This window comes from Canis lupus, chromosome 9 (assembly GCF_048164855.1).
Source record: "Canis lupus baileyi chromosome 9, mCanLup2.hap1, whole genome shotgun sequence".
Taxonomy (NCBI): Eukaryota; Metazoa; Chordata; class Mammalia; order Carnivora; family Canidae; genus Canis; species Canis lupus.
The window spans coordinates 43888406-43908880 of record NC_132846.1 but is presented as its reverse complement, the minus strand read 5'-3'; the positions used below and the strand labels follow the sequence as shown (position 1 = coordinate 43908880).

Genomic DNA, 20475 nt, shown 5'->3' with positions numbered 1-20475 from the left:
TAAAAAAAAAAAAAAGGGACAAAGAGGGGAATCCTAGCGAACAGGCTTTGCTAAGCTTCCTCCAGTTTACTACACTTGCCTCCTGTTCCTTAAGCTATGGAATCCCTCCACGCCTGCTCCTCATCATCAAATCTAGCATCAAAATACTCAGATCCAGCTGTTTCTTCGGGCCTTCCTTTCCTTGTGGAGGCTCTCGTGTCACACACAACTTACGTTACACAAATATGGATGCTTTTCTCCTGCTAAACCGTCTTTGTCAGTTTAATTTTCAGATCCAGCCAGGGACCCCAAGACGGGTGAGGAAAACTTTTTCCTTCCGTATACAGGTCGATGAGCAGACGTCCCGGGATTCACCTGCACAGCTGTCCACAAAGGTGGCAATCCCAACAGGTGAGAGGGAGGGAGTCTCCCCCAACCAGGGTGTCTCCAGTCTGCCCTGCGCTGATTCACACCTGGGTGGAATCCCAGACAGTGTGGGAAATATCCTCGGAGACCCTGACTCCCCCTCCCACTAGATGGACCAGGAGACCCTGGCTGGTCCAGAGTGTGACTCACCCACTCCCCCCCACAAGGGCCCATGTGAGGTTTTCCCTACACGATCTGCTTCACGGATTGTTATCCCCTCCAGAAATATTGTAATCATAAAAGCGGACCATGCTGAGCAGATAACACTTACTACAGGAGAAGGGAAGGGGAGAAAGAGAACAAATACATATTGATTCCCTATTATGAGCCATGTTAATGTTCATGCTGTGCTAATGTGCTTAAGAATATTTTATTAATTCTAATATCTCTCTTGCTATCCATACAACAATTACTTTTTGAGTACCTAATATGTTCCAGGCATGTTTGAGGCATGGGGAAAAAGCAGCAATTGAAACAGACAAAAATCCTGTCCTCATCACACATTCTAGCAGAGAAACAAGAAAATGAATAGGACGCCTAGCATATTAGCAAGTGATCAGTGCTGCAGAGAAAAAGAAAGCGGGGAAGGAAGACAAGAAGTGCCAGCTGGTAGGTGGGGGTGGTGGAAGGGGTGCAATGTAAAATTAGGTGGTCCAGGAAGGCACCTTTGAGAAGGTGACATTTAAACAAAGACTCAAAGAGGGTAGGGAACGACCCATGGCCACATTTGGAGGAGAAGATTCTAGGTATAGGAACTGCCTGCATAGGGTATGATCCTGTGGCTGGAACGTGTGTGGTCTGTGCCAGGTTCAGCAAACCCAGTCTGGCAGGTAAAACACTAAGCCCACTTTCTAAACATGGAAAGAACTGGCTCTTCTTGGTGGCTCGCCAGGTTAATTCATAGGATATATTTGTTTTCCAACAAAAGTCATCTTGCAAGGACAGAGGAGTTGGATCACAGGAGAATGTATTAATGGGCCCAACTCTGTCCTTCCTGCTGGCCTGGAGCCCAATCCCACCGCTGTTCACCCTGAGACAAATCATGTTGCTTGAGCCTCAGTTTTCTCTTCTGCAAAATGGGGGGGGGGGGATAACATTTAACAACACCGATCCCAAGAGATTGGACTAAATACCTTGTATAAAGCACTTCGTAAACTGCGACATACTGTAGAAATTGTTTATCGTTCTTCTTATTATACTGTAAAAGCAGCTCAAGGTCTATATCCAAGTCAGGTCGGGTCTGCAAAACCACTTTCATAGGCAGAGAGAACTTCTTGGTTCTCTTTGCTAGGTTGCAAAACTATTTTTACTTTGGTGTTACAAGTAATCTTACTACTTGGGGTGGGAAGAAGAGATTTTATGAGGCTCTCACCAGCCCCTCTGAACTTTGGCTGGATCTACCAGACTGTTTCCCAAACCTGAGTTAATCCTACCCCCACCCTTACATTCACCCCACTTTGGCTTCTGTCTCCCAGCATTGTGGAGAGACTGGCGTGTCTGTGCCAATGGTCTCTATCACTAAGTCTCACGGGGTGACCACAACCGGGCTCTCAGCAGTGCCAAACAATTTTCATCTCCTGGTTAAGTCCTTGTTTGCTTCCTGCGGTCAGAGCTCGGAATCCTAGTCCCCAAGCCCACAGCCCCTCCCCTCACTCTGGGCAGATGGCTGGGCTGCAGCTGCTCGAAGAGGTGCAAGTTCAACCCCACAGGCTCCTCCCTGCCTGGACATTCCTTACCACACCTCAGTCTCCCCTTTACTCCACCCATCTTCTCTAGGTCCAGAGCCAACATCATTCCCCTGTGGAGGGGATGACTTCTTCTTGTGCTCATGGCCAACATCGCACCTTCTATAGAAATAATCAGAGTGACTCCAAAGAACTTGCAAATAAGGAAGCCGACTGCTGTATTGTTTATCATGAAAACTGAGAAGCAACTCTATGTCTAACCAAAGGAGGCTGATTAAACTGTGGATGCATACAGCCATGAGATGGCAAGGAAAACTTTATAAACAGCATGTCTCAGTGTTGCTAAAAGCCAAATAAAATTGGCAACAGCAAACACAAACATGTGTGTACAGAAAAAAAAAAGACTGGAAGGAAATATACAAAAATATAAATAACAATTACCTTCAGGCGATGACATTATGAGTGATTTTTACTTTCAGTATTTTACTATATTCTGAAATGTCTACTGTAAACATGCAGTATTTCTATGATTAGAACAAACAGCAAAAATATTATTAAAACTTCTCTGTAAAAGCTGAATGCAATTCAGTTCTTGTCCCTTGAAATGCAGCCTTTCCCTGGTGGGGTCTGGTTGACAGCTGGACAGTAACTCTCATTACATGTAAGGCCTAGAAGAAAACCATAACCAATTAACATTACAGCGGGAGCTGAGGCATGCAGAATGGAAATGCCTCAATGGGAACGTTATTACTAATTTTTTTTTCTTTTGTGGGACAGGTGTTTAGAGGAATGTGTTAAATTGGCTTCAGATGACTTATTTTTTAAATATGATGGTTACTTCATTTTCTGCCTCTGTTTTCATGAGAACCCTTACTATGGGGAAGGGTTCAGCATGGATACTTTGTTCTAAGCCTGTTTAACCTATTTACCTGAGGCCCTACTGTGTGCTGGCCCTGATGATACAAGGGGTTACCTGCCAGTGCTCCTTATCAGGGGCTTTGGAAATGTTTGGGGGTGATTTTGATTGTCCAAATGATTGAAGAAAAGTGCTACCAATTTAGTGGGTAAGGGCCAGGGCTGCTAAACATTCTATGCTATCCCGGACAGTCCTATGTAACCAAGGATTGACCTCCCTCTCATGCTACCACCCCCAGGGAGAAACCCTGAACAGGACAGTGAAAGTAGGGAAAGTCTGGAAGGTCCAGAGGAAAAGGAGGGCACGGCTTCTTCTCAACCTTGTGCTAGGAGTCGGGGGTCACCCGATCTCCCCGGTTTTCCAGTGGAGCTAGAAGTGTAGATGATGATGTAAATTTTCCCAATTTTTAAAAAACACTGTATGGGCCAAAGAAAACACATCTGTGGGCCAGATTTGGCCCGCAGGTTGCCAATCTGCAACCACATCTTAGGGAAAGTCACAGTCCCTGTCTCCGTGAGAGGAGTATGATCGAGCCCATAGGAGTTCAAGTTCAAGTTCTTGAGTGGACTGACCTGGGTTCAAATCACGGCTCTGTCATTCACTAGCGACAATAGCCAGCAAGTTAACATCCTCTGACCCTCACTTCCCTCCTCCGTAAGATGGAACTAATGGGTACACTCATTGGTTTGTTACAAAGATGAATCCAAATGGGAGAAGTCCCCAATGAGGTGCACATGGGAAGTGCTTAATAAAGTAGATCACAGTCGAGAATAAGTACTTACTGTGCATAGGACACAGTGCTAGGTGCTGAGGGCTTCTAAATAAGTGTGAGAGGAAGCCCTTGACCCAGAGGTGTTTTCATTCTGGAGAAAGATAGACCCAAGACATAAATATTTTAAGCTGGTCAGATATACGAATGTGACGGACATGGACATTTATAGGAGACTGGAGGTCGGTACCTCTCGTGAAGGAGGTGGGGGGTCAAGGTGTTGGAGTCCAGCCAGAGAGAGCGGGGAGGGAAGGAGTGGCCTGAGCCAAGGACAGATTACAAGATCATAGTAAGAATCGAGTGCGTACCACATGCCAGGCACTGTCTAAGCACTCCATGGGGTGATGGATAGGCTCCTTTGGCCTCATACATATGAGGGATAAGGCATGGGCCCGGAAAGATCCCCTGGAACTGGGGGAAGGGGGTGCTGACCCCAGGCCAGACCATGGCAGAGTTTTTAATGTGTTGGCAGGGGAGGGGAAGCCAAGAAGTGACAGTAATCTGGGGTGGAGCACAGGATGGAGTGGGGGTGGAGATGAGGCAGCAGACTTGTGGGGAGGCCATGAGTGAGGCCAGGGCATGGGTGCGGAGCCCCATGGAGGGATTTCTTTCCCAGGTTTCTATACAGACCCAATTGAGGGGGGAGGGATGCTGTCAAAACTGATTGCCTAGGGGATGATGGGAATTTTATATAGAGAAAATGATTTTTTAAAAATTTTTATTTATTTATGATAGTCACAGAGAGAGAGAGAGAGAGAGAGAGGCAGAGACATAAGCAGGCTCCATGCACTGAGAGCCCGACGTGGGATTCGATCCCGGGTCTCCAAGATCGCACCCTGGGCCAAAGGCAGGCGCCAAACCGCTGCATCACCCAGGGATCCCGAGAAAATGATTTTAAACTCTTGTCTTGTACTGCCTCCATGCCCTCGGGCCTCTCCCTCCTCACCCTCCACTAGCATGTCGCCGTTCACTACTGACCAGGCCTTGTGGTTATAAACACGTTCTCCTTGACTATTTTTGAAAATTTTGGAAGCAACTCCTTCTCTCACTAATGTGCTGTTATTTTCAAATCTCTCCAGCCTGTACCTAACCGCCACCCCCCCTGCACACCCCCACCCGCACCCCGGCACCTCTCTGGAGCACAGACCATTGAGAGGGTTGATGGATGGGTACAGAAAAGCTTCCAGACTTCTGGCCCATCAGGGCTGGCTGATATAAAATCCCATACTAGGTATGAAGGAAGAGTGTATTTAGCAAGTTCTATGGAACAGTTTTTTTCAGGGGGAAAATGGTTAATCCACTAGAAGAACAAACAGTTTCCAAGCACTTCAATCCATTTGCATGTCAACAGGCAAAATGCTGTTTACACAGGAAGCCCATCTTTTTTTTCAAAGTCCGGACCAGGCCACACCTCTCTGAGGGAAGACTGTGTTAGCTGTGATTCTGATTTACTCTCTAGGACGAAGAGGAATAAGACCATTTTGCTGGGGATGTTGGATGCCCGAGCTCTCTAGACACTCACCTGAATTAGTCTGGGTCAGCACAGTTTTGCTGCAGGGCATCTTTAGCACCAACAGCTTGCCTAGGTCAGAGCAGACCAGTCCGTTCCTGGATGGCCTTATAGACGGAGGGGACCCAGCGTCATGCCCTAGCACTAGGATTGTGTGCGGCTTTCCCCAGGAAGCAGTAACAAAGAAATACCTATCAGACCTTTTTTTTCTTTCTTCTAGAGCCTTCTATAAAAATGTGTCTAAGGCAGGGACTAAGCACCAGATGTGGGCTAACAATCCTGTGGTTACCTGGCCCTGTGATTTGGCGCAAGTCACTTCTCATCGGGTTAGACTCCGAGAAATCTGAGCAGGCTCCTGAGCTCAAACATTCTATGACTTACAGGCAAAGGCTCAAAAACGAAGACCTTTCCAGGTCCGACTCAGAGCCTTGGAATTAGGATTGTCCTGCTGAGGAGGTGGGACGGAAGGCTGGAAGTGTATCTGGTGGATTTTGAAGGACCTGACGTGGTCCCGGGCTCCAGACTCTCAGCTCCCACTCTGATTCCTGGGACCAGAAACTGTCAGCCTCTAGACATCTCTCCCTGGGGATCTGAATCTCCGACCCCGCTCAGGGGTCCTGTAATCAAATGCAAATGATGCTTTTAAGCACCAAAGGGGTGGGAGGAGGGATTAGCTGACAACCCTGGGAGCGCTGCCTAAGGCCCTTGGGAGTGACAGCCCCCCACAGGGGGAGGTCAGGAGGGAAAGAACAGAAAAGGGAGAGTGCTCAGGAGGGGTCAGGGGCCTGCAGCAGCCCCCACTTCATCCCCAGTGTGCCCCGAACACGGCCCTGGGTGGGGGTCTAATCCCCAGGCGGCCCTCCCTCCGCATTGTCTTGCCAGGGTCAGGACCCCCACCCCGTGTGTCACTGGATGCCTCTGGCCCCTCAGCCTCTGTGCTAACACCACGACTCTCCAGGCCAGGGGCCCAGACGAATCCGATCTGTCCCTCTCACTCCTATCCAGGCTTGGAGGAGTCAGGACTGAACACAAAGTGAGGGGGGCCACTGATGGGGCCAGAGCTTGGTGAATAGGGGTGCACAGAGGGCGGCAGAGCCGGTTTGGAACCAACCCCCAAAGAGTGAACCAAACCGCTCGCCTCCCCTCCCTGCAACCCTTTCCAATCATGGAATCTAAAATTACCATATTTACAGCATCTGCAGCCAAGCCGAGCACTAAACAAGATGAATAGCGGTGACGCACAAGCCGAGTGGAAGTATGCAGCAGGGCTGGGCTGTGTGCGCCCCGCACGGGAGAGCAGGCGGGAGGCCGTCCCTGGCAGGGCACTGGCACCACTCCCCCAGCACCAAACCCAAAGGGAGGTGAGAGACAGACAGACAGACGGACAGAGAGGATTTGAGGACATGATGCTGCCTTTACAAAGCGTCTCCCTTTCCTCTCCCTCTGCCTCCCTGCTCAGGAGGCAATGGTTGAGGCCCCAGGACAGGATCACTGGGGTCCTGCTCACAGTGGGCCACCCGTGTCTGTGAGTCCTCTTCCCAGACAGCCTTTTCCGGGGAAGCTGTGGTCAGCCCACATGGACTCGGTGACTCCTTTTATAGAGAAGGCCCAAGAGCCTGAGCCATGCAGCTCCGGTGGAGACCAAGGCAGGGAAGGTGGGAGCGTGTTCCGTGTCATGCTGTTCTGCGACTGCACCAGCCTGGCCTGTTCTTTCTCTGAGAGGGAAAAGGCCCAGGAAAAGAGTGACTCGTGACCTGCAGACGCTCTCTCAGAGAAGTTCAGAGCCAGGAGGGACTGACCTAAATACAACAGAGACCTGTGGGGGTGGGTGGTGGGGGAAAGAGATAGAGTTAGGGAATCTAGGCCCACAGACTCTTAGGCCACTACTATTTCTCCTGCCTCAGAGGCTCACAGCAGATCCCCTGGGGTGCCGGGGCTCTGAGGGACCCCTCCATTCCTTCCTTTAGACCAAAGAACATCTCCTCTTTGGTCTGTTTTGTGCCCTGGGCTTCTCTTGAAGCTCTTGTTTCATTTCTGCAACATTTTCAGTGCCTAAAATTAGTGTGGAAATCACTGGCTTGTGCTAGAGGGCAGTAATAGAAGGTAGGGTGGCAAGAAGAAAGGCAGAAGGAGGTTGTCTGTAGAAACAGGGTTGGATGATGCTGAGAAAAAGAGGTTGATATTGAGGGAAGGTTAAGATCAGCACTAACTTGTGAACCAGCTCCCAGAGGAAAACATCTTCCTTGAGAGAACTGCAACTAGCCACCATTTGCAGTAACCCTGCTGGAACCTGAACTCAGACCCCAAAGTGGGGGCCATTTGTTAATCCACATGAGCCATTTTTGGTAGGAAGTGATGAGAGGCAGGATTTGCTCATATTTGAGTGGTAGCTGCCCACTCGAAAATCGTTTCCAAGCTGAGAACATCCTCAAATAGGCACACCATTCAGCACATGACGAAATCTGGCCCCACCCCCAGGGTATGTTAGAAGGAGAAAGTCTTGACAAACTACACAGATGTGGGCAGCCTGAGTGGCTCAGCGGTTTAGCACCGTCTTCAACCCAGGGCCTGATCCGGGGACCCAGGATCGAGTCCCACATCGGGCTCCCTGCATGGAGCCTGCTTCTCTCTCTGCTTGTGTCTCTGCCTCTGTCTCTCTCTGTGTGTCTCTCATGAATAAATAAATAAAATCTTAAAAAAACAAAAAACAAAAAACAAAAAAACAAAAAACAACTACACAGATGTATTTCTGTTCTTCCCAGTGACCCGGAATTGCTAAGAGCTTCCCTTTACCACTAACATGGTAAGAAATGGGCGGTATAAGTCACCCAAGATGGCGGCTCCTATTCTCACTGCTCTGTCTTAGGTGAGGCTCGTATTTCTCAGTGGTGGCCAGGAGTCTCCCTCTCTTCTCCTCCTACTTCTTGGACCTCCCCTTCTGTCTTTCCATTGCTCCTCTTTCCCACTTTCCCGTGTGTTTCCTCCAGGTTTAGGCTTCTGTTGTCTGTTCGAACTCTGTTCTCCTTGAGCAACCTTATTCTCTGCTGGCTTCATTTATCACCGAAAACCTGTGACCTCAGCCCCAGCCATCTCCTGGATTGCCCACATATATTTCTGACTGTCTGCTGAACATCTCCAGTCGGACATTCTACAGTTGTCTCAAATCACACATGTCCAAAACTGATCTCATTATCTACGCTCTCCTGCTTCCCATGACAAGTCCCTCCTCGGGTTCCTCCCCTCTCCTTTCTCTCTCAATGGTATCACCAGCCACTCAGACATCCCAATGGAAACCTTGAGTCACCTCTGACCTCTCCCTCTCCCTCATCAGAGTCTGTCAGTGTTAACTCGATGAGTCCTTTAAATCTTTCCCCCTGCTTCTGTGCCAGCATTGCCCCAAATTAGGCTCCAAGCTTCTCTCCACTACTACAATCCTTCTTAGGGAATGACCCACCCTCAGATCCCCTCCACTCTACAAACAGGAGGCAATTCTCTGAACACCGATCTGATTTGGTAAATATTCCTGAGGGCCCATTTTGTGCCCAAGACTGGGCATACAACAGTGAGTAGGACCAGGTGGGGGTCCCTGTCCTCATGGGGTTCACATCCCCATTGGGGAGTTGGACAGGAAACAAGTACAGACTATACAAATGAATAAAATACTTTTAAGTTGCAGTAAGTGCTAGGAGAGAAAAATTCAGGGGCTGAGGTTGGAAATAATGGGGCGGGGTGGAAATCTGTGCTGCCACCCACATAAAGACCTTCAAAGGCTCCTCATTATGCACAGAACTGGGTTCAGACTCAGCTTGGCATGCAAGGCCCTTGCCAATCTGGCCTGATCTGCCTTTCAGCTCTTCTTTCATCACCTCATCCCTCCCTGCTCCCCTCTAACTCTGTGCTCATGTCCCATTCATCTTTGAACTCCCAGACCCATGTTTCCTGGCAAATAACAAGCAGTTAATAAGTGTTTGGGGAATCAATATATAGAAGAATGAGTGGTGGACAGAATTCTCTTTATAGTCATGCCCTCTCCCCTCTTACATGACTGCTTTCTGGTGAAGCTGCTTTATAGCGGCTCCTTCCCCAGAGTCTCCATAGTGTTTCTCACTCTATTTCTGCCCCAGGTACTTAGAATACTTGACTGTCTCTCCCGGTAGACTCCTAGGGCAAGGGCAGTCTTGTTCCATTCTGAAAAAAAAATGACTGGCACACAGCAGGTGCCTGAAACATGCCAGTTGAGTATGTGAAGAGCATGAAGCAAAGGGAAGTGATGGGTGTTCTTTTTTGACTGTTTTCTCCTGAAACAACTCCAGTGGCCAAAATAGTTGGGTGGAAAGAAGCAGTGTGAAGACATCATTGCCAAGTGGAAAGCCAGAGGCACACACCTCCTCTCGCTCAAGGAATGGCCTCAAAGACCCTGACTTTGTCACTATGCCTTTACTTTGAACTTATTCTTGCACAACCAAAGCAGGGAGCAATGAAGCAAAAATGTGCCCGTGGAAACTGGTACTCAAAGATCTGCCTGTATCCATGAGAACAGAAACTCCTCTGGGTTGGGAGTTGGTTCTAGGGCTCAGCTTATCCTTTCACAGGATCTATGAAGAACCAGCTCAATTTCCATCTGAGCAACCTAGGGTACTTGCTTCTTTCCAAGGACCTTAAATGAAACCTAACTTCTCTGCTGTTCCCACATCCCGTGCTTGAAACTCCTTAATCATTATTCCCTAAGGGCAGAATAAATAATTGAACACAGAGGTCTGTTGGTCTTTGGCAAATACATTTGGCAGGGTAGGGGGAAAGTGGACAGGGAACCAACCGTAAAAATTTTCAATAAAAAAATTTGATTAAAGGTAAGAATAAAAACGAGAAGTAGATTTTGTGAATTATTTTAGGCTTAGTGCCTGTTCTCAGAAAAGTACTGGGCATGTGCCAATCTGCCTGACTTTCTCAAGTCACTGTTGATTCATTTGAATTTCACACATGGTCACCTTGTCCTCCTTTCTTTTTTCCATCTCTCCAGAAAGCACCCCATTTCTGACCTGAGCATTTCATTAGTCCTATCTCCTTGGAGACCATTTCAGATTTTTCTTGACAGCCTTATTTTATTCACTCTGGCTCAATGTCACCAACCCAACTGTCCTCAGCCAAGCCTCCAAAGGAAATATGATCCACTTGCTGCGTCAGATCATTTGGAAATAGATACGATTGGCTTGGAGTCACTCCATGCGGGGCTGTAAAATTGCTCTCTCTCCTTCTGAGTGGGTTGGGTCAAGCCCAAACTGAGGCAAGAGGTTTCCAAGGAACACAGAGCAGAGAACTATAGTAAGTGGTGGTGATTCAGTCAGCGGTCCTCTTGCTTCTGAGTGTGAACCTTCCATTGGTGGCAAATATGCATAGGCTGCCTCCACAGTCAAACAAAATAATGAAGTCTTCAACACTGGGGATCATGAAACATTTTATAAGAGTAGCAGGGTTGCAGGCTTGGTGCAAATCTCTTCATTCAAGCCAGTTTCTAGTCTAAATTTTTGTGTTTCCAAGATAAATGAAAGTTAGTTAAATTGATCATGAGCTTTAGGTTATCTTGTGCAAAGTTGGCAAGGTGTCTATATTTCTATTGAGCCAACTCTACAAGTACCTTTGAAATTCTCACATACGTTGTCCCAAGTTCTCTTTGGAATTTCAAATGGGATCAGTTTCTTCTTTGAACTAATTTTTCACTGTGTCATTTTGTTCTAACTACTTAAGAGGCTCTGTGGTCTAGTGAAAGAGCCTAGATTGGAATCAGAATACCTGGGTCAAAGTCCCAGCTCTATCATTCTTTGGGCGAGGTATTTAACATGCCTCAGTTGCCTTGTCTACAAAACAGGAATTGTGCTACTTGTTTTGCAAACCATAAAGCAACATATAAACACAGGGAGGTTTTGGCCTTAGCAGTGGCAGTGTGGTTGAAAATGAAGTAATTCTCCAGATTATATTAAAGCCGTGGGCCAAAACAATGTGTTGAGAACATGCATGTGGATGGTCAGGTGAGCAGGACACTGATTGCCCTGAGAAAAAGCCTAGTTTTAACTCAAGCCAAATCCTTGAATCTCATTTATTAGGATTTTTATATAATCTTTTACTTAAAATAAGTCTTATAAGTAAGCCATTCAATCTTGTACCCAATGGAAGAATTTTCCTCCATTTTTTTCTACCAAGAATGTCATGATAATGCTTGATAATCAATAATATGTCTTTACTGAATGGCTTCTAGGTCCCAGACTTCTAGCTTCCAGGGACTAGGAATGAATCTTTGACTTTAAGGGATTTAATCCTTTGAGAAAGATGTACTTTTAGAAGAGATGGTCATGCAGAAAAAGCTAGAAGGGGAACAAGGTATCTAGGGCAGAGATTGGCAAACTATAGCTCTAGGACCAAATCTGGCCCACCCACTACCTATTCTTATAAAGACAGTTTTGTTGGAACACAGCCACACTCTTTGGTTTCCATACATATTATCTATGGCTGCATTGGCACTACAATAGCAGAATTGAGTAGTTGTGATGGAAACAGTATGGCCTGCAAAACTTAAAATATTTACTATCTGGCCCTTCATAGAAAAAGTTCACCGACCTCTGGTCTAAAAGAATCAAGTCTTTTAAAGACTCAACTTGAGTCCTCAAAGTTGAGGAATTAGCCAACTGGAGAATAAGAGAAAGGCATTCTGGTTCGGTCTAACAGTAAGTAATAAGGAATGGAATTATTAAAGGGTATTTCATGTTTAAGAAGCAATGAGAAATCTCAATAGTATGTGACAGAGAATAATGGGAGATGAGGCTGGCAAGATGGACTAAGGTCAGACAGAAAAGGATTCTTTATGTTAATGTTAATGTGCTTGAAATTAATCCTGTAGCCCTTTGGTTTCCAAATGGGATGGACATCCCAGAGTTACACGAGATGATCCATCAGGATTCAGGCAGAAATTTTCAGAATTTTAACTTCATTTTTATCTAAGAAATAAGAAATTTGGCTTTCTGATATTTAATATACACATCAACACTCTGTTCATGGCTGTAGCCACAGGTCATAGATAGTTCCTGAGCTAAAGTATCCTGCGGCAAGATTCGGCATGGCACAGTGCAGAGGGCTCACCAGTGGGGTCCTCAGTCCTCACTCTTCTCTGGGCTTTTAACAGAAGTTAAGCCACTACAGTTTACATGTTCTTGGTTCATTGAATTATGGATATTATCTAGTTCAACCTCACACATATACAAAATGGACAAGGGGTCTAAAATTATTCCTGCATGGAAACAACAGATGAAAGATAGTATTAGTAGTATAAGTATAGGTAAAAAAAATAGTATTTATACTTCTCTTAGAACGAGTTCTCTTCAGTCATATTCCAGCTGAAAAGAAAAAGAAGTACCAAATTTTCATGTGCAACAAGGAGAGCCAACCACAGTTAGAAAGTTTCAGGAGAACTGTCAGACGTACAGATTTATCTCCTCTCTCACTTATGATGAGCTCTGCCTGACACAATTATTGTGTTTTATGATATTAGCTAATGATAGTACAATGAATCCATCATGATTAGCAAGATGTTTTAAGCTATTGCTTATGTCAATGTTATTTCAGCCTTCTAAAAATTTTAATTTTGTATATGTTTCATAATGTACATACATAGTATAGTGGTAAAGAAATACATGTGTATAATGTAAAAATAAATACATATATATTGGGAGTACATATTCAAAAGTTCTTTAATTTTAGGGAATTCATCAAAAAAGTTTGGAGACTGTTTCTGTAGACAATAGAGAACCAGCAGAGGTCTCAGTAAAAGAAGAGTCAGGATTAGCCATGCTTTCGAGAAAGATGCCATAGGCTGCAACAAGGAAACCAGAGTGGAAAGGGAGAGACATGTTGTAGAGTGGCCACTTCCAGTCATTTTTAAGTGCTTGTAGACCTCAAACAAAAGGTGTAAATACTAAGAACTGTTATTACAAATTCCACTCCGCCAACTTTCTTCTTTCCAAAATGAAGGGTATTAGGCCCGAGCAAGGCCGTGAAGCTTTCCGCTGACAATATAGCTTTGTGATGAGCAAAGTTAGTTGGGTGACATAAAAGCACAAGAGTAAATTCCAGAGATGAGAAAACATACCCTAAGAATGTTGCATGCCCCCTGAACTCAACTTTCTCCTCTGACCTACATGGGTTTCCAAGGCAAAGGATTCTTCAGTCGTGAGGGATGTAGCCACTGTTTCAGCCAGAGAGGCCAATCCTGGTGCTGACAATCCTGGTGCTGATTCTGGTGGGCAGATATCATTCTATCAAGACTGTGCATATAGGATGTGGCTTCTGGGGAGGAGGAGTATAGCATTTCTCCTGGGAAAGGGGCCAGGTAGGCCATTAACCTATTACAGCCAGTTTTCCTTAGCCATCTATTTCTTGCCACAAAGAACCTAGCTGCCAGATTTGAAGAACTTAACTTATAACCTTTCAAAGTCTTCAAGAAAAAGAAGCTAAACCAAATCGGGTAGGGTAAGGGTCTGTGACATTCCCCGGAGGACACTGCCTGGGCAGTCCTCAGGAGGAATCAGTGTGGTCCATAAACCTAAAAGGTTCCTAAACCTAAACCTAAAGCCCTGAAACACAAAAGCGAGTTTCCTTCTCTGTGCTCCATGAAGGAGGGCATGCCCTCATCCTTGCTCTCCCTTTAAAGTGCTGGGGTGGGGGTAGGGATAAAACTAAAAACAAAATGAAAGCAACAACCACCACTTTTTATGGACAAAGATGGACTTAGAAAGAGAAAAAGCACACTCCAGCTTTCACAACTCTACGTCATCTGGCCCTACTCTTCATGAGGATTCTTCATTCCAGTAACGTCTGTTCCCTTCTCTCAGACATGCCGTCCAACTCCACCCTCTGCTCCTGGTTGAAATTCTACTCAAACCTGGAGCCCTTGCAAGCCTCCATCAGCTTCATTTGGCTTCCTTCACTGCTCCCAAACCCACCCTCTCTTTCTTCTTCTGAATTCAGTTAGAGCTCCCCTGCGAGTTTCTCTAATTGTTTTGGGTCTCCCCAGCTACCTTTCTTGCGGGGCTTTGTCCTTATGTATTTCCACAGCACCTAGATCTTGAGCCTCAAAACGGGTGCTAGGAACTCAAAATTCTTTGCCCGTGTTTGACCTGAGCAGATTGTTTTAATTCACTAGATCTTGTGTTTAAAACAAAACAAAAGAAGGAACAAGATGGGACTCACTCATGACCTGGAAGCACTTGGAAGGGGCTGAGAACAGACAGATCTATCCAGTGGATTCTCTCTGTTCTTGTTAGTTCTGCACAGCTGCTAGGGACGGATGCCAGCACAGACATGCTCTGAGGAGGACACATCCTGCCGGGGGGATTACAGGGCCTAAAGGAAACACCACTGCAAAATACAAGCCTGACGCCCTTTCTTATTGCGTCCATAAAAAAGCAGCAAACGCAGGACAGCTTAGCCAACAGCAGACTGGAGGATGCGGGGCCCCGCTGGAGGCCACAGTTTAGCATCTTTTCACCCAGATAAGGGAAAAAGTCCCTTCTTTTCTCACCCCTTCCCCAAAATTAAAACAATGAAAATCAGTTCTCATTATCCCAATAATTAAGTCCCATTCAGCCAGCTGACAGCAGCCAAAGAATGATTTTTCTGTGCTGGGCTGTGTGGCTGCCCTCCATGGCCCCATTCATGGGCCACTGTGTGCATTTAATCACCCCGAGCGGGCTGAGCTAATGAAATGCTGGGGCCTTGCCCTGCCCTGACCCTGCTGCTATTTCTATCTGAGCTCAGCACGTCCTTTGCTTGACAGTTGCAACCGAACAAGCAGATTTTTCTCTCCCATCTATGGAGTGTAAAGAGCCTATTTTGGCAGCCTGTGGGGCTGGGGACCCCGCTGGAAAACCAGTGAATGCCCCTGGAGGTTAACGTGCAAAGCTGTTTTCCAGACTGAGGCCGGGTGGAGGAGAGGCGGAGTGCGGAGACCTGAAGGCTCGGAGGCCGGTGGCCCGCGTGCATCGGAGAGGAAGGGCAGGGGCTCCTCTGGGGCAGAAAGGGAAGATGAGCCTGGAAAAAGTAAGGGGCCACGCAACGGGCAAAGCTGATTTATCCGATGCAAACCTGAACAAAAGCTCTTTGTCGGTTATCAAAAAATCTCCCTCCCTCGCTAGGGTCAAAGTGAGAAAATCCATTCCGTTTGGTTTCCAGTTCGCAGGGCGTGGTGAAAGGGGGGATCCCTGCCGAGAGATTGCTCTCTTGACATTCCTAGCTGTTTTTATGTTTTTATTTAATGACTCCCTAAGATTCAGAAGTTAAGGGGTAGGATGCCAAAATTATGCTCATTTATCCATACTGAAATGTAGTGAATTACACTTAGCTAATGAAAAAATAAATACCCAGTTTTCTCCGAGGGAAGTTGGGGAGAAGAGGCAGAAAATGTACTAAATGTGTCAGCATGGCGGCTTTATATAGAAAAGAGATATCTAATGAAGGACTTAAATCAGAGGTGACAAACTCACATGCTCCCAGGGGCCAGAGAGGTCGCCAGAATGACTGAAGGGAGGCAGGTGGGAGCTGTGGCACGCGGAAAGGCCTCTGCTCAGTCTAGAAAAGGCCTCTGCTCAGTGTAGAGCGTGCAGTTGCTACTCAGCCCTGCTTCTTTCTGCCGTATAGCTGGGTGGGTCTGGGATGACATGATTTTCTGTGTTTTGTTAAAAGAGAAACCAAAATCTCTATTCTCATATGAAATCTCCCATTTGTTAACGTTGGAAACTAATTCAAGATGTTAAAAACAAAAACAAAAGCAACCCAGCATGCTAGCCAAACTAAGTATGCTTGCATACTGCAATCCTACTGCTCACATTTGCAGGGCCAGGGGCAAGGGGAGAAATGGGAGCCACATAATATGTCTAAATATTGAAAAGGTATAAATCAAGCTCACTAACTGTGAAACAAAATATGCTCTGTCTGCCTACAGTGAAAAAATATGCTTGTCTAACGACCTGGTAGCCAGGTGTGAATTCAGAATCCTTGGACACCGTGGAGTCTGTCACAGAAATGAGGCAGCAGGGGGAGAGCTGGTTCCTGGCCCCAAGCCCTTCTTGTCCCACCCCTACTCCATCCTGCATTACCAGGAGTCTTGTACACTCATGTGGACACACCAGCCCACAAGTCCAAGCTCTGGCTACCCCCCTACACCTCAGATGGCTGCCTCTTGGCTGTCACTCTGGAGTAGTGGTATCTCCAAAAAGGATGCAGTCTGCCCTTGGGAAGGTAGACCCAGATGAGCTTGGAGACATTTGAGAGTGAACTCCAGGGTTCTGGGATCCAGGATGTGGTCCAGGGGTAAGAGCATCGTCTCTGAGTGGTCACATCTCTTCGGCCCGTGGAATTAGACAAGGGCCAGATTGAGGCCCTTTAAAGAACAGGGTCGAAGGCCCAAGTGAAGTCCTGGCATCAATTTCAGATCCCTGCCTTAAATAATCATATGCCCAGAAGTGAAGACATCCTTATTTCGGGCCTGATTTTGTGACTAACTGGTTATGTAACTTTGGTTAGATCACCAACTCACTTGAGAAATAAAATGAGATTATTTTGTGAAAAAACTTTAAAGAATAACTAAACAGAGAAATTTTTTAAAGGATTAAGAAAATAATAACTGCCCCAGACACAAATTTTATAAAGAGAACATATGTCTGAAGGTCTCACTCAAACAATCTAATTAAAAATCCATTTTATCTTGGGAGGCCTGGGTGGCTAAGTGGTTGAGCATCTGCCTTCAGCCCAGGGCATGATCCCAGGGTCCCAGGATTGAGTCCTATATTGGGCTCCCTGCATGGAGCCTGCTTCTGTCTCTGCCTCTCTCTCTCTCTCAATCTCTGTGTCTCTCACGAATAAATAAAATCTTTTTTAAAAATCTATTTTTTCTCAAGATATGGGCTGAGTCTAGAAGAATTGAAATGAAAGTCTTTTCTCTTTCCCAACAGTCCCTCAGGATGGGTCTCCTATCACACTGATTTTTTTTTTATTTTATTGATTTTTAAGAATTTTATTATTTGAGAGAGAGTGAGAGAAAGAGAGAATGAGCAGAGGGAGAGGGAGAAGCAGACTCCCCACCGAGCAGAGAGCCTGATGCAGTGATCAAATCCCAGGACACTGGGATCATGACCTGAGCCGAAGGCAGCCGCTTGACCAACTAAGCCACTCAGGCACCTCCCCATCACACTGATCTTAAATGATGTTGCAGAGATAAACAAAAAACAAAAGCAAAATAGATTTACAGTGATTCATGACTCCTTTCTAAAAACAGAGCAAACTCTTTTAATCCACATTCGGACAGAATCTGTCTTTAGGGACATGGGTCCTGTTACTGTGATAGCCATTCTAGAAATGTTGCGTCCCAGTTTTTAATGAAAGAAAACCAATGGGAAAAGTGGCAAAGGGAAAAATCTCCATAACGATCTAAATCAAGTCAAGAATTCTATTTTTAAAGGCATGGAAAAATAACTTCAAACCACAAAGGGAGATATATTGTACAAAAGATAACTTGATATACCCAGAAACAGTCATGTGACAGTAAATTGAAGAGTTCCTTCCAAAGAAATATTGCTTGATTTTGATAATCATGTCAAAGCATGCTGGTTTGGTACTAAAAGATATCTTTCTCTCCAGATGGAGTCAGGACTGACCCTGAAAGTATAGCCAGAGAGTAGCTAAGGTTTTGTGTCTTCCTAAATATCCACAGAGGACCTGCAAATTGTGAGCATTTGTTGTGTTAGCATGCCTAGCACTCATTTCCTCTCCTTAACACCACCTTGTTTTCCTTTGGGGGGATAATCTCTTCCCCTTAGGATGAGTCTGTGGATAGAGATGGTTAGGAGGTTTGGGACTCAAGTTAGGCCAATCAGATGCTCATCTGCGGAACATGAGTTTTAAGCAGAGGGACAAAGAAAATGGAAACATAAGGAAAGTCATTGGATCCAAGTCAAGCATCCTGACCAGGCTTTTGGGATCCTTGTTGGGTACTTACTTTCTAGCTTCTGGAGCTTGATTGCCTCTTGCCCATTTCTGAGGCTGTTTCTCTAGTCTTTCCTTAATCCTATAAGCCTCCTATATCCTCCTTTTAAACTTCCTTCGGTTTATGTAAGCCAAAGGTGCTTCTGTTGCGTGTGACCAAAGAATTTTAATGGATACGACAGCCCCAGTGCACTGTGGGCACTGACCTTCTGTCCTATTTGCCATGTGCTTCTGGAGACCTTCCCAGTGTCCTGACCCCAGGGAATGTATGTCTTACTGTGGGACATGAGGCAGAGGCCTAACACAGAAACAAATTTCCACTACCCAGTTACACATACCCATTTTCTTTCTTGGTTTTCTTGAAACATTGGAAGGTTCATTTAGTTGTTCACTTTGCAGTGTGAGCGGTTCATAAAATGGGCAGCAGAATCTCAGCACTTCAAAGGGTGCATCCAGAATGAGTATGTAGTTGGAATCAGTATGACAGTGAGTCAGCCTAGTGATCCCCAGGCTGCAGTGAGATCGATGTGTCAATATCACATGCTCAGAGTCTAGGTTCCAATATGCCTGACTGTCCTTAAAAAAGTTAGTGGAAGAGGCTGAGGGTATGCCAGGTGAAACTAAAAATAACAAAGAAGGGGAATATGCGGTGGGTCAAGATATAAAGGAAAGAAGGGGAAACTCACAGCAGAAAGTGATTGATTCACAGTGAGAGATGAATGAGTAAATGACATTTGGGGCAGCAAATGCCCTACACTAGCTTTTAGACTAGCTTTTGAAATCAGTGGTAATATTTATTGTTTAATTTTTAACCCCATTGCTCTTTGGTCATGTACCATCTTCCGGGCTCTTAGCTTGATATTGTTCTGTATGTCCACCAACTGTAGGGAGGGGGGGTAATTTGGAGGTTCACAATATAGGGGTTCCAGAGCCAAAATACAATGAGAGTGTGTTTGGACATCAGCTCTACCACTTGCTAGCCCCACAACCTAAGGCAAGCTATGTAGCTTCTCTGTGCCTCAGTGCATCTATCTGTAAAACGGGGTGATAATAATAATACATATGAAACACTTAGCTGTACCCTGGCACATTCGTGCTCAGTAAATAGTAGCTACTGTTATTTATTCAACATTTACTGAGCATCTAGGATCTCCAGGCAGTCTTCTAGTCCTTGAGATATATCAGTCAACAAAATAGACAAAGATCCGTACCCTCACAAGTTTACATGCTAGTGGAGGAGAGACAATAAACAACATTGGTGCTGTTATTATACCTGACTCAATTATTATTATCTGACCCAATAGCCACCTCCTCCCCCAAACTTTCTGGAACTCCTTTAAATTTTTATCCTCATCTTTAAACAGTCTGTTCATCTTGGGGCATTCACTGAAACCTGGTTGGCCCAAGTATATGGTTTTCCCCATCGCAATCAAAAGTGGGGTCTGCTTTTTCTCTCATTGTCCACGTATCCCAGAGACTGATAATAGGGAAATTGGCTTCCTTGCTTCTCACTGCTCTTTCCATGCCTTTTCTCCTCCTTATCCTATAAAAACCACATCTCTTTGGATGCTCATTTCTTCAGACCATGTAACCTTTCTCCATTTTGTTGCTGTCATCAATCACCTCTCCATTACTCATTTATTTATTCAACACTGGACAACCCAGCTCACTCTCCTCCCATTCATCCCTATTTCTGTCATCATTCTTGTTGACTGGAATATCCCTGGTCTCTGAGTTCCTTGACCCCCTCACTTCCACTGATCTGTTCTTCCATCTTCCTCGCCTATTTTAAAATGGCCATAGCCTAGACCTTGTCAGCACCCCTCTTTCAAGTCTAGATTTTAATTGTCATGTGATCCAACCACCAGTTTCATCTTTCCAGCCAACTTTCTCTAGTGTTCCTCCTCCAATCATGTAAGCTCACTTGCTTGTCTATTTGTGTTTTGTTTTGCTCTGTGTTGTCCTATCTAGGCCAAACTTGCCTTGAACACACCAGAGCCGGTTAAACCCAACTATCAGCCTAAACTGCAATAGCTGTGAGGCAGTTTAATATAAATTGGGAAGATGACACCCTGAATTGACTGATCCCACTTTAAATCCAAGACTACTGTAGTTATCAAATGAGTACTCAATATTGCCCAGAAACCCTGCATTATTTCTCTGT

General features: G+C 45.6%; 1 protein-coding gene and 1 long non-coding RNA gene across 9 annotated transcripts in view; one reads left to right on the top strand and one right to left on the bottom strand.

The window, feature by feature from the left end:
- LOC140640144 (uncharacterized) overlaps positions 1-2683 on the top strand; it is a 33944-nt gene extending 31261 nt beyond the window's left edge. Inside the window, exons 4-5 of the long non-coding RNA XR_012036813.1 lie at positions 261-390; positions 2182-2683. This is a non-coding gene — a long non-coding RNA (uncharacterized lncRNA). The remainder of the gene's footprint in view (positions 1-260; positions 391-2181) is intronic.
- RAD51B (RAD51 paralog B) overlaps positions 1-20475 on the bottom strand; it is a 696371-nt gene that overhangs the window by 32237 nt on the left and 643659 nt on the right. The gene's annotated exons all lie outside the window — the stretch shown is intronic.